Raw genomic sequence first — 18,952 nt, forward strand, 5'->3', positions numbered from 1 at the left:
CATGGAATCTAGGAGCATCATCCTTCCCAGCTTCCAATGTTTATTGTTCAAAGTGTGACTCCTTTGTGGGTTGCCACCATATGCTTTCTATTTTGAACAACACTGTAAATAAGGTTGTCAGTTCTACCAGTGTTCTGTTACTTGGGTTTGGCCTTGGTCATGTTTGGGGTTCATTCATTGAATAATGCTGTTGGTCCTGTTTTGCTGTGTTACTGTCTGGAATTGCTGCTGATTGTGCATTGGTCATCTTGGTGTTTGCTGACCTGGAAACAGTACATATTGCTCGCAGCAGCCCAAGTTCTCAAAAGGGTGGCTAGCTGCTAAAAGGCTCCCAACTAGCTAGACAGACTGGGGAAGATACAATGGGTAGCTAGGTTACTGTTTATAATCCCATGGCTTGCACCTATGAGGCCGAGTGGCTGGGGATCTTGCAGGATATGATATGCAAAGGGCATGGAAAGCAAGTTGAAGCAGGGTGTTGTAAACTGTGGGCTGGCAGGAGAACACAACAGACAGCAGAGCCCACTTGCTGACTATGATTTAGGAGGTTCTTGGGAGTGGCAGTTGGCTATAGGCACACAGCTATGTTGCTATCATACAGATGGAGGTTAGCAGAGGCAGTGTCTGTTTGTCTGTCAGAAGTGGACCCCCTTAATTGTTGTCTCTCAGTCTTTAGGAGCTTGGCTAGTTGCCAAGGGTAGGTAGAAATCTCAGCAGAAATTCTAGTCTTTAAGAGTCTAGAGTTTAGTAGTATGGAGGCTAGGCTCCAAGATGGCATCTACCTGTGCTGTTACCAGCAATGTTGTGAGAGGTTGCCAGTGATTGTGGTGCCTGCCAGTGACACTAATCATCAATTATTCCTTATACTTTTTGCCTCCCAGACTAATATTGTAAGGAGGGTATCTGGGATTCCTTCATCTATAAGTTTGTCACTGTTCAGACCGAGACTAGTGTTACTGTTTTGGCTGCCAGGGTAAATTGAGCCTGCTCACGTTTCTTAACAGTTGGTTCTTAATGTCCACATTTTTTTTTTCAACTTTCCTATGTTTACTACTCTCTGCCCCTCACTGCAGGTGTTCTCAGAGCTTATTGCCTCTGTGCGGAACTGTATGCTTGAGATGCCAGATGTTAGATATTCTGTACCTTAGGATGTCATCCTATTTGCACCTTGTTACCCCAAGATGGGGTTTCTTCCATGGCAAAAACATCTCTCCATACCTTCTATCCATTTGGGTACTGCCCTTTTTATCCTTTGTTCTTCAAGCTCTATTCTTCTGGATTTAAGACTGCTTCTGTGTAGATTAATACTTATTTGGGTGTAGATTTGCTAATCATGGTAAGAAAGCACAAGTACACCCTATTCAGCCATCTTGAATAAGACTCCTACAGTTCTCATTTTATCAGACTTCCTTCTGCAATTTTCAGCTGCTCTTACAAATCTAAACTCTGTCCTCTGACATGTCAAGGCAAAAATAATGTGACTTTCTGCTTAAATGCAAGCCATCCTATGACATAATAACTGGGGGTTGTTCTCAGGGTAAAGACGTATAATTGTGTAGATCAACCACTCAGGTTCCCTTCTTTTTAAATATCAAATGTCTTCCAGTTTCTTCTTGGTTTTGTTCAATCTCCAATGCATTCAAGTTTGGTTGTTTTTCAAACAGTGTTTTAAAAACATTTTGTCCTGAGTTTATAATTGTTACCTGTGGAAAGGTTGTTCTATACAACTTATTCTGCCATTTCTAGAAACAGAGCTCCACCACATCCTCTCTTAACTAAGCCTCATTATCTTTTTTAATAGACTATTTTAATAGACTCCATAGTGATTTCCGTGTCTCAAGTTGCTCTTGTAATCCATGCTATGAACCACTGCCAGAATGTTTTGAACATACAAATCTGATCCCAATATTTTCTGACTATAATTCTTCTGTGCCCTTCCCCACCCAATATATACAGAATAAAATAAAATTCCTTTAACATGACCAGACCCCTTCTGATCTCATCAGCCCACTTGATATCTACTCTCGAACCATACTGAATTACTTGCTGTTTTCTCTATTATGCTTGCTATCTTGCTTTGTGGCCTTTATCCCCTGCCCTCTCCCTGATATTAAAATGAAAAATTGAAGAAAATATACTGTGATAATAATGATAATAGACAATATTTATTGAGTGCATTATAAGTGACATGCTAGGAGCTTTTAAAGTATTTTATAATTTAGTTTTTGCAACAATCTTATGAAGTAAACACCTTTTTAATCCTCATTTTTCAAGTGATAAAACTGATTCAGAAATAGTAAGTGGGAAGACAGAGTTGTCCTAGAATCAGACTCTGCTCTCCTGTCTCCTGCTCAAACAAGTATACTTATAGTGCTTGAATATGAAAAACTAAGATTGCTCTTGGGAGTTAAACTGCTAACATAAGATGAACATTAGCAGATATAAAATGACATCTTAATGAGACAAAATGGCTCCCTTGTCAACAAGACGTGACTGTAACCTGATGGATGTTACTGGGATATCTAAAGAAATAATGTGTCAAACAGAAGGGCAATTGGTCAACTATGAATGCACACACAAAAAGCCATAATGACACACATGAGCATCTCCCTCCAGTCAATTTCCAAAGATTTTATTATCCTAGTCTAAGACCTAATGCTGATAAGCAGCATATTTATTGAGACATTGAGACTTCTAGGATTCTTGGCCAAATATTTTTATATATTTAATCATACAAACAGTTCCCTCCACTCTTATTTTATGTTCACTAAACAAGCTCTTCATTAGAATTTTGCCTTTTAATCCTTGATTAGAGGTAAGAAAATGTACAGGTATGATTTTCATGTATATCTTACAACCCACTTACTATTTCTGAATCAGTTTTATCAGGCACTAGTGTAAGAGAACAGATGAGGATGATATAATGTTTCAGATGGCAGAGGAAACACACCAAGATACACAAATATCCTATGTGATATTGTAGAGTCACTGAATTAAGTGACTCATCTCTACAGCTCCTGTTGTAGGGGAGAAAGTATGTGTTCTATATTGTTTATATCAACTGATTTTTGCATTTTGTTATATGCTGCCCAAAGCAACCTAACTTATAAAATGAAGCAGAAAAGAATTATTGGCAAGTTCACAAATGATAACAGTGAGAAGGGAGGTGATATTGATGAAGTCACGAGCCTCATGAGCAGGGATTATAACAAATGATTATGAATAATGGACTTGTAAGAGAAAATAACTAACAAAAGTGTACCTAACTCACATTCCTGATCTATGTGGTATGAAAGAAAAAGACCATCTAGGTTCCAGCTATTGTAGATGATTGATGGAATATATCAGTAAGGTGCGTGAGAGGATTTGGCTGATCATAAGTTATCAGTTTCAGGAGGGCACAGTAGGAGGGTTTAAAGCTGGATTAAAAGAGAGGAGGAGCTCAAGATCTGGTTAGAGAATGGCACACATTAAAAAAAAATAGCAACAACATATGTCAGCCAGGATATGGTAAAAAAAAAGATTTCTCCTATTCTGGTGGGAATGCAAACTGGGCCAACCACTATGGAAAGCTGTGTGGAAGTTCCTCAAACTACTAAAAATGAAGCTACCATATTACCCAACAACTCCACTCCTAGAAATCTACCCAAAAGACACATAAACCTTAATTCAAAAGGACACCTGCACCCCTATGTTTATTGCAACACTATTTATAATAGATCAGATATAGAAACAACCTAAATGCCCCAAAATAAATGACTGAATCCAGAAGATGTATTGTATATATACTAATGAAATACTATTTAGCAACTAAAAAAGAGAAATTTGTGCCATTTGCAGCAACATGGATGGATCTAGAAGGAGTTATGCTCAGTGAAAGTAGTCAGAAGGAAAAAGGAAAATATTGGATGGTTTCACTAATAGGGGAACCAAATGCAAAATCAAAGGAAATATAATAATTAAAAAGAAGCAAAACAGGGCCCTCCCTGGTGGCCCAGAAGATTAAAGCACAGTAGTAAGTAAGAAGCATGAGCTCCATCTCCGCTTGCCTGGTGATCCACATGGCGCAGCAGACCTCTCCTGACCCGCCCACTGCTCCCCTCAGCAGTGTACTTCATCAGTGGGCCTGTTCTGTTCCCCACTCTATCTCTGGTGAATCCTCTCACCGCTCCTGCATCTCTGGCCTGTACCTCAGTTCTGTATGCACAAATAAAAAGAAATAAATCTTAAAAAAGAAGCAAAACAAAATTAATAGGCAACAATTAATCAGAGACATTCTGAAAGGGAGGGGATGAGAGAAGGATCCAAGAGGAGAAGGAAGAGCAAAAAGAACTATGACAGTGATGCATGGGAGGGGTGTTGCTGGTGGGAATTCTATGGTGACTACACCTGAGAGGAGAAAGCAAAATTTGCACACACAAAAAAATGAACAGTGAAAATGGAAAATGAAAAACAAACAATGAAAATGAAAAGTGAACAATGATATAAAGTGTATCTAAGTAAATAAAGTATATTATAAAAAATATGCAGTATTCAACTGAATTAGGAAGAAGTAGAAAGCCTAAACAGGCCCATCATGAGTAAGGAAATTGAAAGAGCAATCAAATTTCTCCCACAAGACTAAAATCCAGAACCAGATGGCTTCACCAATGAATTCTACCAAAATTTCAAAAAAATTAATGACTATCCTTTGCAGAATCTATCATAAAATCGAAAAGTTGGAAAAACTTCCAAATAAATTTTATGAATTTAACATTGCCCTGATTATAAAATGAAACAAAGATATCACAAAAAAGAAAAAAATATACATAGATAAATGTCTCTGATAAACATAGATGCAAGAATCTTCAACAAAATTCTAGCAAACCATATTCAATAATACATTAAAAGACTCACATACCACAATCAAGTGTGATTTATTCTAGGGATGCAAATACGGTTCTCCTCTGGACTTCTCTACATTCAAGGAATCTATCAAGCCCTTTCCCACCTCTACACTTTTGTTGTTCTTTTCTGTGCTCATCCTCTTTACCTAATTATAATCACTCCACTGTCTTCTCATTTTTCAGCTTAAATACCACCCCCTCAGACAAGTCTTCAATGATCATCTATCAAAAATTGACTCCCCTAATTACTTTCTTAATATTCTGGTACTTTCTTTCACAATCTTTATCTTATTTAATTGCTTATATGAACTATCAGTCTCGCTTAGTTGACTACAGTCTCCATGATATAGAGATCATAAATCTCTTGCTCCTCATTATATCTGTGGTAATTATCACATAGTAGGAACTCAATAAATATTTGTTGAATTACTTAATGATGCACTAATATGCACAGAAATGTGCAGTACACACACATAATGAGTGTGCAGCAAATATTTGTTTCCTATAGATTTGAGTAGCATCTACTATAAGTACTGACATGGCATCTTCCTCATGAAGGTACATATCATAGTTAGGAGATTGGATCACAAGATAAATTTGGATAGACTAAATTTGGGACCAGACTATCTAGGCTTATGGTCCTCTGCTATTTTCCTGTAGTTGGACCGTATCTCCAACCAAACATTGTTCAAATATTCTAATTTGCCTCTGCCTTACTTTTGAAATTAAGGGAAAAGAACTTTAAAAAAAAAAAAGTGTTGCCTTTCCATCTCATCCTAGCTCATCTTCCATAGAATAATAAAGGCCATATTTGAAAAACTAAAAGCTAACATTATAATTGAAAGACAAAAGATTATTCCACAAAATCAGAATAAGATAAGGAATCTTGTTTTCACTACTTGCACATAGTATTGAAACATGTAGCCAGAGAAATTAGACATGAAAAATAAATAAAAGGCATCCAAATTGGAAGAGTGAAATTATTGTTTGCATGTACATGCACACACATAGTTTTTAGAGGTTATAAATGAATTCAGCAAAATTGCAGGATACAAAGTCAACACACAAACATCAGTTTCATTTTATACACTAGCAGTGAACAATACAAAATGGAAATTAAGAAACACATTTATAATAACATTGAAAAGAATAAACAATTGGAGATAAGTTTAATTAAAAGACATATATTTTGAAAGATACAAAACATTTTTTATTAAATTATTAAAAATATGTTAAAAATGGAAAGACATTGTATTCATGTTATTGAAGGCAATATTGCTAAAATGACAATGTTTAAGATAATCTATGGATTCAACACAATCTCTTTCAAAATTCTGTTTTTTTTTTTTTTTTGCAAAGGCAGAACTTAATCTTTAAATTCATTGGAATCTCAAGAGATTCTGAATAACCAAACACTCTTTAAAAAAAAGAAAATATTGGATGTACCAAACTTACTGATCTCAAAACTTACTACAAAGCTACAGTAATCAAAATAGTGAGGTATTGGTATCAGGGCAGACATTGACACAAATGAATAGAATAGAAAGCCCAGAAATAAACCTTCAAATATATGGCCAACATATCATTTTATTTTTTGCTGGAATACTAAAAATATTCGCTGTATAAAGGAGAGGTTATTTTTGTCACCAGTGGATATTGCTGAGAAAGCCAGATATCTACGTGCAAAAAATGAAGTTGAACCCTTATCTGACATCACATACAAAAACCAACTCAGAATGAATCAAAGACCTAAAAGTAAGACCTAAAACTATAAAACTCTTAGAAGATTTACAGGGTAAAATCTTCATGATAAATCAGACTTCATCAAATTTTAAAACTTTTGTGCATCAAAGAACACTATGAAGAGATTTAAACTGCAAGCCATTAGAAAATCATACCGCTGAAAGGAGAGGGAAGGACAGGGATAATGGAAGTAAAAGGGGAAATTAGCCTAATGGCTAGGGTAAAGGATTGTGGGTGCAGACCTATTCCTTTAAATCATGTACAATGGTGTAAATCAACAACTCAACAAAGGAAAATAAATAAGAAATAATATTTTTACTAATGTTGGCAGAGAAAACAAAGAAATTGAAAACTTCATTTATTGCAAGTGGAAAAATAAACTGTTGCCATAGCTGTAGAAAGCAGAATTACCACATGATCCTGTAGCACCAATTCCGGATATACTCGAAATAATCAAAAGCAAATGCACAAATGTATTACGCAAGTATATTATACTCTAATATTTATATCAGCATTATTCAAAATATTCAAAATGTACAAATAACTCACCAACAGAAGAATGGATAGATAAATAAAGTGGTTAATACATACCATGGAATATTATTCAGCCTTAAAATATGAATGAAATTCTGATATATTTTACAACCTGATGAATTTTGAAAACATTACACCAGCTAAAGCAAGCCACACTAAAAATAACAAATATTGTATGGTTCCATTTATATGAGATATTTAGGCATAGTTAAAGAGACAGAAATTAGAATAGAGTTTACCAGAAGAAATGATGAATTTGGAATTATTGTTTAATGGATGTAAATTTTCTGCCAGGGCCAGAGATGATGAAAATGTTCTAGAAATGGATATGAAACAATGCAAAGAGTACTTAAACAGTGCAAAGAGACAATCGGCTATGGCCTGGACGCGTCACTGTTAGCGGGTTCTCATCCATGAGAACAACTGCAAGAGCGTTCAAGCTCAAGGCCCAACAACAAGGTTTATTGAATCAACAGGAGACTGGCAGAAAGGAACGCATGTCTAAGGCCACAGTGGTTGCTGTCTCCTCCCAGACAGTGTTCCTGTGTTCAGAACTCCGAAAGGGCACTCATGGAAAATGAGGTGACACTGCAGCAGCCAACAGAAGCAGTCTGAAGGCGGGACTGGGTGCTGGACTAGACGGTGATGGGCTCACCAGCCTCTGGATGTGCTGCCAGAAAACCAGAGGCTCTTGCCAGCTCTTGAGACATTAATGGGTCCAACAGTACTCCTTGCAGGTGATGTCAGAGGCAGGACCAGAGACAGGTGCAGCGGCTGTCTATGGAGGTCAGGGCGTCTGAAAGTTCTACTGAATCACACACAGGTCAGCTGCTCGATGCTGCTCTCCCTTCAGAGGCCACATGTTGAATGCTTCTTCAAAGGTGGTTCAGCTGCTGACTCCTTCTTGAAAGGTAGTCCAATAAATCCATTCCTCTCCAGAGGCTGGCTGCAGACTGGCTCTTGCTCTACTGTATGTCTCTTTAGGGGTCTCCCACCCTACAAGCCTGGTTGGACTGTTTTCAAACCTAAGCATCTGATTGGATTGTTTAGTTCAGATCAGCTGATTTTTCCATTTTCAATCCAAACAATAGCTAATAAACTGAGTTTGAATATGATTTATCTAATTAGCTTACACAGAGTCAGTCCATTTAGAAACCTAGAGCCAGAAGTAGCAGGAGGAAAAGCCTAGCCCAGTCTACATTTGGCTCAGGGTTCTCTTGTGGGCATGTGGACTCCAGGAAGCCAAGGCCAGGGCAGGTCTTGCTAGGCAGATTTGCTGGACAACCTCCACAGGAAGTGGGCTGAGACTAGCACACTTCAGCCTCAACAAAACCTCCTTGTCCTAACTTTAGAAGAAAAAAAAATGATCAGGTGGAGATAAGATATACTACACTAATACTAGTCAAAGAAAGCTGGAGTAGCTACCTTAATTTTCAACAACAACAAAAAAAATTCGGAATAAGGAGAAGTATCAGCAATAAAGACAGGTATTAGATGATAAAGGAATCAACTCTCAAAGGAGTTATAACAATCTTTAACATATTTGAGTCTAACAAGAGTGTCAAAATACATGACGCAAAAAATACATGTGCAAATAGACAATTCCACTATTATAACTGCAGACTTCCTTCAGTAACTGATAGATTAAGCAGGCAGAAAATCAGAACTGAACAGCACCATCAATCAACTGGAACTAATTGACATTTATAGAATACTTCATCCAACAATAGCAGAACACATATTCTTTGCAAGATCACAAAGAACATTCACCTACACAGACAATATTATGGCTCATAAAGTACATCTGAATAAATTTAAAAAATAGAACTCATACAAAATAAGTTCTCAGTTCCTAGTAGGATTAAACTAGAAATCAATAACAGAAAGATAACTGGAAAAAAAACAAAATATTTGGAGCTCAAATGACACACTTCTAAATAGTTGATGGATCAAGGAAGTCTCAAAAGAAATTTTTAAACATTTTGAACAAAATGAAAATGAAAATATTTCTTACTGAAATTCGTTGAATGCAGGGAAGTTTAGAGAGAAATTGTACCATTAGATGCATACTTTAGAAAAATATCTAAAATCAATAATCTATTCTACCTAAAAACTAGAGAAACTTGAACAATTTAATCTGAAAACAAACGGATAAAATGAAGTAATAAAATAAAGCAAAAAACAAGCCTGATTGGATTGAAAATCCAGAACACAGAAAATCAACAAAATCAAGTATTTCAAGATTATTAAGATAATAAACCTCTAGACAGACTGACAAAGGGAAAAAAGGAGAGGAGATACAAATTTCTAATATGAGAAATGAAAGAGGAGTCATCTCTATTTATCTGCGCAGTGCAGGATAATAAAAGAAAAATATGTACATTACTATTCTCACAACTTGATAATTCAGATGAAATGGAACAATTCCTTGAAATGACAAAATACAAAAACTACACAAGGAGAAACTGATAATCTGACTAGACCAATGTCCACTACATTGAATCAATAATTAACAACATTACGAAAAGGAAGTTCCAGATAAAGAGGGTTTTACTGCTTAATTCTATCAAACATTTAAGGAAGAAATTTTAACAATTTTCTGCAACTGATTTCAGAACATAAAACAAAGATAGCACTTCCTAACTCAAACAATGAGGACAGCATTACACTAATACCATAAGCACATAAAGACATTACAAGAAAACAACAGACCAATATTTTTAACAAAAAAGGAAACAAAAATACTCTATAAAATATTAGCATGTCAAGTAAAAAATGTATAAAAAGAATTATACATCATGACTAAGTGGGATTTATTCCAGGTATAGTTTCAACATTCAAAAATCAATTAATGTAATCCACTACATGAAGAAGCTAAAGAAGAAACATGATTATAATAATGGATGCAGAGCAGTGATTTCACAAATTCAAAACCCACTTATAATAAAAATTCTCCAAAATAGAAATAGATAAGAACTTTCTGATTCTTGATAGAGCAGTCACAAAAATCTACAAATAACATATTTAATGATTAGAAACTGGACGCTTTCTTCTTAAGGCCAGGAACAAGCAACAATGTACCCTCTCATCATACCTAGTCATTATTTTATTAGAAGTCCAAACTAGTGCAGTAATAAGAGAAAATAAAATAAAATTATACAGCTTCGGGCAAGAAGATCAAATTCCCTTGTTTTCAGATGACATTATTGTCCCTTTAGAAAATCCCAAAAGTTAGGAGGAAAAAAACCTCCTCGAATTAACATATATAAAAATTCAATAATGTTCCTTTATACCAGAAGTAAACCATTTGAATTTGGAATTAAAAACAGAACACCACTTACATATTGCTAAAGGGGGGAAAATACTTAGGTATAAATCTAATGATATGTACATGGAATTTACATGCAGAAAACTAAAACTTGAATGAAAGAAATCAAAGGTCTAAATAAGTTGAGAGATATTATGTTCAGAGACTGGAAGTCTATCGATTCTTGGGCCCTCCCTGGTGGTGCACCAGGTTGGAGCGCTGCACTGAGAAGCTAAGCAAAAGTGTGGTGGCTTCAGTGAGTTAGATCCATGCCCCAGATATGATCCACTTGGCCCTTCAGACCTCTCCTGCTCTCCCGCTGCTCCTCTCAGCAGTGTACTTCGTCTATCTGCCTGTTCTGTTTCTGGTGAAACCTCTCACCACCTCTGCACCTCTGGCTGTACCCCAGTTCTGTATGCATAAGTAAATAAACCTTTAAAAAGAAAGTTCTTTCCACTTGATCAAGTTCTTTCCACTTGATCTATATATTTAATGTAATCCCAACCAATCATTTTAAAATATATACATATACAGATATATACCTATATACACATATATGTATATGTGTGTATGTGTGTACCTATATATATACTTAACATCATTATTCATTTTTGTACAATATTTGCTTTCTCCTCTCAGGTGTAGAAAAATTCCTACCACCAATTCATCTGTGAACCATCACCATAATTCCTTCCCTGATTTTGACCCTTCCCCATCCCCCTCTCCAGAAGAATGTCTCTAATATATAGTTGCCTGCTGATTTTGTTATTTAATTTCATCATTATTACTATTATTTCCTGATCCCTTATTTGGTAACTCTATAATATTCTTATAAGTGAAACCATATATTTTTCTTTTTCCTTATGACTCATTTCACTGAACATAGTCCCTTACAGTTCCATCCATGTTGCTATGAATGGCATGATTTTATCCTTTTTGATTGCTGAATAGTATTCCATTGTGTATATACAACACATCTTCTGGATCCAGCATTTGGGTTGTTTCCATATCTTACCTATTAAAAATAGTGCTGCAATAAACACAGAGGTGCAATTATCCTTTTGAATTAATGTTTATGTGTCCTTTGGTTAGATTTCTAGGAGTGGAATTGCTGTGACATATCATATGGAAGTTCATTTTTAATAATTTCAGGAAACTCCACACAACTTTCCATAGTGGTTTGGCCAGTTTGCATTCCTACCAGCAATATAAAACAATTTCTTTTATCTCCACATTCTTGGCAACATTTCAACAAATTATTTTGTGAATATCAACAGATTCTTACATTTATATGGATATGTAAAAGAAACAACAAAGCAAAACAAAAACAATATAGTCAACATAATACTGGAGACCAAAGTTGGAGGTCTGACGTTACTCAACTTCAAGACTAATGATAAAGCTTCAGTAACCATTCAGTGTGGTTCTGGTGAAGGATTAGACAAATAGTTCAAAAAAAAAAAAAAACAAATAGAAAGACCAGAAATAAACGCACACATATAGAGTTAACTAATCTTTGACAAAAGTGTAAAGATAATCTAATGGAGTAAGTACACTCTTTCAACAAATTGTGCTGAAAGACTTGAACAAAATCAATAACAAGATTCTTTCCCTTGAGCCTTTCACAAAAAATATAACTCAAAGAAGATCAAGAAACTGATTATATAATGTGTAATACTGCAAAACTTCTAGAAGAAAACGTAGAACAGATTTTACATAACTTTGGATTTGACAGTGAGTTTTCGAGAGAATACCAAGAGTACCACTTATCAGAGAAAAATATGGGTAAGTTACATTTTATTAAAATTCAAAATTATCTTGTAACATTATTTCTTTTTTATTGATTTACCATTGTGAGTTTCAGGAGTATAGCTACACAGCTCAATGAATGTATACATCACACCACAGCTACCACCTAGGTTCTAGCTCCATTCACTCTCAAACTGAACCCTTTACCCATTCTTCCCACTACAGTTGCCACCAGTAACTATTAAGAGCTGCTTTCATTTTGTTTTGTTAGGTCATTGGAAAAACAATATTTAGAGAATCAACAACTAAGCCATAGTCTGGGAGAAAATATTTGCAAACTACATAGTTGATAAAGGACTTGAAAACAAAATAGACAGAGAACTACAAAAAAAAAAAAAAAAAACAGAATAAAGGAAATGATAAAAATCAAAGCAGAAATAAACAAAATAGGAATTAGAAAAAAATCCAAAAGATCAGTGAAACCAAAAGTTGATTCTTTGAAAAAATAAGCAAAATAAAGAAATTTCTAGCCAAGCTAACAAAATGAAAAGGGGTGAAAGCACAAATAAATAAGATCATAAATAAAAGAGTAGAAATTACAACAGACTCAGTAGAAGTAAAAAAAAAAGTCAAATATTACTATGGACATTTATATGCAACAAGTTCAACAATTTACAAGAGATGGGCAAACTTGTAGAATGATATAATCATCTAGTGCTAAATAAAGAAGAAGTAGAACACCTAAACAGACAAATTACAAGCATTGAAAAGGAATCAGAAATCAAAATCTTCCTGCAAAACAAAAGCCCAGGACCAGATGGCATCACAAATGGACCAGTGCATGTCAAGTTCATTCAAACTCTTTGAAAATATTGAGAAGAAAGGAATACTACAAAATACATTCTATGAAACCAACATTACACTAATACCAAAAGCAAACAAAGACAGCACAGAAAAAGAAAACTACAGGCCAATCTTCCTAATGAACATAGATGCAAAAATCCTCAACAATATCCTAAACAACAAAGTTCAACAATGCATCAAAAGGATAATATATCATGATCAAGTGGGATTATTCCAGAGGCACAAGGATGATTCAACACATAAAATCAGTAAATTGAATCCAACACATCAACAAAAAGAAAACCATATGATTATATCAATATATGCTGAGAAAGTATTTGACTAAGTTTAACATCTGTTTATGATGAAGGCCTTCAAAATTCTGCAGATAGAAGGAATATAATTTAACACGCCATATAAGACAAACCCACAGCCAATATTATTCTCAATGGTGAAAAGCTGAGAGCCTTTCCTTTAAAATCAGGAACACTCCCGAATGGACAATCTACTAGAATGATATAATCATCCAAATCTAAATCAAGAAGAAGTAGAACACCTAAACAGACAAATTACAGGCATTGAGAATGAATAAGAAATCAAAACCTTCTCGCAAAACAAAAACGCAGGACCATCCTCTTAAAAGGATGTCCACTCTTGCCACTGGAAGTCTGAGCCAGAGCAATAAGACAAGAGAAAGATATACAAAGAATACAAATAGGGAAATACGTAAAACTATCACTATTTGCAGATGATTTTATAACATACATAGAGAACCTTAAAAACTCCACACAGAAATCTTATCAAAATATTCAACAAGCAAAGAAGCCGGATACAAAATAAAAACACACAAATGTCAGGAGCCTTTCTTTATACACGAATCAAATCTGAAGAAGGAGAAATCAAGAAAACCATTCCTTTCATAAGTGAAACAAAAAGTCAAATATTTGGGGATAAACCTAAAAAAGAGAGGTGAAGGACCTCTACAAAGAAAATTATAAAACATTGTTAAAAGAAATAGAAGACACAAAGAAATGGAAAGACATCCCCTGCTCATAGATTGGGAGAATTCACATTGTTAAAATGACCATCCTACTGAAAGAATTTACAGATCCCAATGCTATTCTAATAAAAATTTCATTGACATTCTTCAAATAAATTGAACAAATATTTATGAAATAAATATTGAACCACAAAACCCTCGAATAACCTTAGCTCTCCTAATGAAGGCATCACCCTCCCAGACTTTGAACTATACTACTATCATTAAAACAGTATGGTATTGGAATGAAAACAGACTCACTGACCAATGGAATCAATTAGAAAACCCAGAAACAAACCCACATATTTATGGACAACAAATCTTTGACAAAGGAGCAAAAAAATATGCAATAGAACAGGACAACTTTTTTCAATGAATGGTGCTGGAAAAACTGGACTGCTACATGCAACAGAACAAAGCTAGATTACTACCTCACATCATGAAAAAGAAAAGAACTCAAAATGTATAAAATACTTGGACATAAGACCTGAAACTGTAAAATACAGAGAAGAAAATATATGCAAAACACTACATGACACACATTTCAGTAACATCTTTAAAGACACATCCCCCAAAGCAAAGAGAGTGAAGGAAAGGATGGACAACTGGGATTACATCAAATTAAAAAGTTCCTGTACAGCAAAATAGACATTAATCAAAACAAAAAGACACACTACTGATTGGAAAAATATTTTTGCACACAATACTAGTGATAAGGGACTGATCACAACATCTGAAAAGAATTCACAGGACTCAACAAAATCATAGAAAACAATCCAGTCAGAAAATAGGCAGAAGAGCTAAAGATACTTCTCCAAAGAAAAAATGTAAATGACCAACAAATACATGAAAAAATGTTCAAAATCACTTGAAATCAGGTAAATGCAAATCCAAACCACAGTGAGATAACACCTTACACCAGCAAGAATGGCACATATTAAAGAAAAAAAAAAACAGGAAACAACAAATGTTGACGAGGATGTGGAGAAAACCAACTCTTCTACCCTGCTAGTGGGAATGCAAACTGCTTCAACCACTATGGAAAGTCGTGTGGAGTTTCCTCAAATTACTAAAAATGGAGCTTCCATATGACCCAGCAATCCCACTCCTAGGTATCTACCCAAAAGACACAAAAGCAGTGATTCAACAGGACACCTGCACCCCCATGTCTTTTGCTGCTCTATTTACAATAGGAAAGACTTGGGATCAACCCAAATGCCCCAAAATAGATGACTGGATTAAAAAGATGTGGTATACATACATACATACACACACACACATGTGTGTATAAAGTGGAATATTATTCAGTAATCAAAAATATGAACTCATGCCTTTTGCAGTAACATGGATGGACCTGGAAGGGATCATGCTTAGTAAAATGAGCAAGAAAGAAAAAGAGTGATACCGTATGGTTTCAATCATAACAGGAGTGTAAAGGACTGGGGGAGGGGAAGCAAATGTAATAAGAAAACCAAAAACAACAACTACATACTAGAGACATTTTATGGGGGTGGAAGGGAGAGTGAGATAAAAAAAAATGGGGTGGGAAAGGTGCATGGGACTATGGTGATGGCACACAGGTGAACTGGTGGTGGGAACATAGGAATTGCAACTGAGATGTAAAAACAAACTAAAAAGAGAGAGAGAGAGTTCAAATAATACCTGTGCTTGGCATCTTGTTCTTGGATGTGGAGTCTTCGGTACTGTCTCAAGGTTACATTTACATTTATACATACCAAGTGTGTCCGAGAGAAACAATGCTGAGATAGCATCTGTTGTACGTAAAAGACTTTTCCAAAAAGTAAGCAATCTCATATCACCATTTCAGAAGTCATATCAAGGTACTATAATACCTGTACAGTACCCAGTTGAGAAGAATATCTTACCTAGAAGTACTACATACTAGTACTCCTACTAGTGGGGTAGGAGAAGATCCTGAGTCAGCCTGACAACAATGAAAAAAAAAATACTTTACATCCTATTTTCAATAATTTAAATACATGCTAAGTCATATGTTGTTGATAACACTGTTCAGTGACCACAATTGTATTTTTAAATCCTTCATAGTCCAATAATGAACACATGTAACACGATGTGAAATATGGACTCTATAGATGAGAAACTTTGAAATGTGAATCAGGAAAAATAATTCAAAAGGCTATTTTTGTTATTGTATTTACACATGGAAAACAATTTAAGGTATACTTTACAAATATGTTACTTCTTGCCAAAAATAAAGTCACGTTTATCTGAAAAAAAAAAAAAAGAATTACAAATAGAAAGACTGTGACTGGGAGAATGTGAGAAGACCATGGAAATTAGTACCCAAATTAAGCAATAGAAGTGATAACTAATGGATGCTTTGGTGGTGGGGAAACTCTGGTGACCACATCTGAGAAGAGAAACTCTATATTGTGAAAAACTAACAAAGATGTTTAAAAAATAAAAAGAAAGGGAAAGAAATAAAAGAGATGAATTGTTGCAACAGGAACTTTTTGTTACCTTGCAGTGGGAACACAATGAGGGACACAGCAGTTATGGGCTTTCAAAGCAAGCCTCTCTGCTTGAGAAGAACTTCTTGTGCCATTTATTGAAATCATACAGGATAGAAAAGCTGATCATGTGACAGTGGTATGAGGAAAAGGGTCCACAGGGGGGAGGGCTGGGAATGGGGGACAAAGTTTTACAAGGGACAGGGAAGGGAATATCATGACCATGTGTAGGATGTTATCACCAGCAAAGTTATCCTGAGACCACCAAGGAGACAGACATATAATCAGGTTAACAGCGGCCTAGGTGTCCCAGGGCCTGCCTCATGATACTAACTACACTGGGTAGGTAGTCAAGGAATGTTCTACTCTGATTTGTGGATAACGAATAGGTCACAGTTTTCCATGAGTGGCCAGCTCATAGGAACCCACAATGAACATCTCTCAAAGAGAAGGACTATAACATATGAAGATATATCTAAAGACTCTGATATGAATGCAAAATACCTCACTAGAAGGTATACTGTTAAAATTCTTCAAGTGATGAGTAAAGAATTCAATCAAGTTCAGTTCAAGCTGCTGCGAGGTTTTTATCCAGTGATGCAAAGCCATCAGTTGATGACTTAATAATATGTGGGTTATTCCTACTTTAATCCATTGTCTTCAGTGAGATGGCAGTCTTTCTTTATAATTCAAAGTGCATGGGTTTGAGAAACATTGCATCTGGAACATATAAACAGTCCAAACAATAGTTCAACCCAATGCTGTGCCACTTCTCAGGAGGCTTCTCCATACACACCATCAAAATCTGTGAGCAAGCATTGTAGGTACAGGGGAATGTAGGCAATGGGCCACAGTATAGAAACTAGGTTTCTTCAGGAATTTTTGAAGACTGGAAATCTTAACTTTCTGTCATATGCCTGCCTACTCCTATGATTTTTTAAATAAAATGTCAAGTCGTGATGGTCAACATATATCATCTCAAAATCCCACCACTCCCTGGTGGCTCAATGGGTTAAAGCAGAGCACTGCAAGGCTAGCCGCAGCTGCTTCAGCACCAGTTTGATCCCTCGCCAGGGAGCTGACCCACATGGCACAGCAGATCTCACCTATCTCACCTACTGCTCCCCTCAGCAGTGTACTTCATTGATCTGCCTGTTCTGTGCCCCACTCTGTCTCTAGTGAATCCTCTCGCAAACACCCCCAGATCTCTGGCCTGTACCCCAGTTCTGTATGCATAAATTTATACATCTTAAAAAAAAAAAGCCCACTACTCCCAACAGAAACCATTCAGGAGATTCTTGCAGCTCTTTATTCATCACACAGATGTAAATTACTAGCAAATAAAGTTTTGGCTCTCTTTTATCTTACTAATGCTGGCTATGAATGAATACAGATGGTAAATAGACTCTGGAATAGTCAGTCATTTGGTCTCTCTGCTCAGCCACCAGAAAGCTAAAGTTCAGACTGTGGCACTTAAAGCTGTGGGCAACGATGTTACAAGAACTGACGAGCAAACACATGTAGTTTTGAACTGTGATGCTCTTTCACACTTCCCAGCACTTGTGACACATTGCAAAGAGAAAATTAATAACGAAGCAGTGGGGTTCCTCTCTAACATCCCCACAGGAAATCAGCAAATTCAGGCAGTAATTGATGCCAATCTTGTGCCAATGATAATACACTTTTTTTTTAATACACCTTTTGGATAAGGGGGAATTGGGCAGTTAGAAATAAGCTGCTTCAGCCATACATAACAACAATTAGAGAAAGGAAAAACAAGTGGCTTACCTATTCCAACAAAATATTATCCCACCTTTTCTCAATTTGTTGACTGTAAAAGATGAACACATTGTATAAATCGTCCTTGCCATATTATAATAAAATGGCTGAAGATGAGGCAGAAACCATAGCCAATCTTATAGATAGAAGAATGTGGAGGACTTGAAAAAATTGAACAACATCAAAATCATGAAAATGAAGATATCTACAAGTTGGTCTATGAAGCAATTAATGGGTTCCTTTCTTTAGATGATACTGACGAGGACCCCAGCCTTGTTCCAGAGGCAATCCAAGGTAGAATATTTGTTTTCAATTCATCTTCCAGTTTTAGAGAGATCTTGTGGAAGTAAGGTACAATGCAGTATTGATAAATACATATAAAGATTTGACTCATCGTGGGCATCTGCTACTGCATTAAATTGGGAAAGAAGATGGCGAATGGGAATGAGCAGCAAATTGCAACATATACTTTGTGTGAATGCTTATTTAGCCTATTCAAAGTAAAGAGGGCTACAAGTCATAGATCTTCAGTGCCTGCTGGGAACCACTGACTTACTCTATATCAATTCATGCAGTACTG

The 18,952-nt window shown here is 35.7% G+C and overlaps 1 pseudogene; it reads left to right on the forward strand.

Annotated features, from left to right (window-relative positions):
- Nucleotides 1-18,722, forward strand: part of LOC101635946 — a 124,844-nt pseudogene extending 106,122 nt beyond the window's left edge.
- Nucleotides 18,723-18,952: the final 230 nt, after the last annotated feature.

Source organism: Condylura cristata, unplaced genomic scaffold (assembly GCF_000260355.1).
Source record: "Condylura cristata isolate star-nosed mole 26May11 unplaced genomic scaffold, ConCri1.0 scaffold00043, whole genome shotgun sequence".
In the NCBI taxonomy this organism is placed as follows: Eukaryota; Metazoa; Chordata; class Mammalia; order Eulipotyphla; family Talpidae; genus Condylura; species Condylura cristata.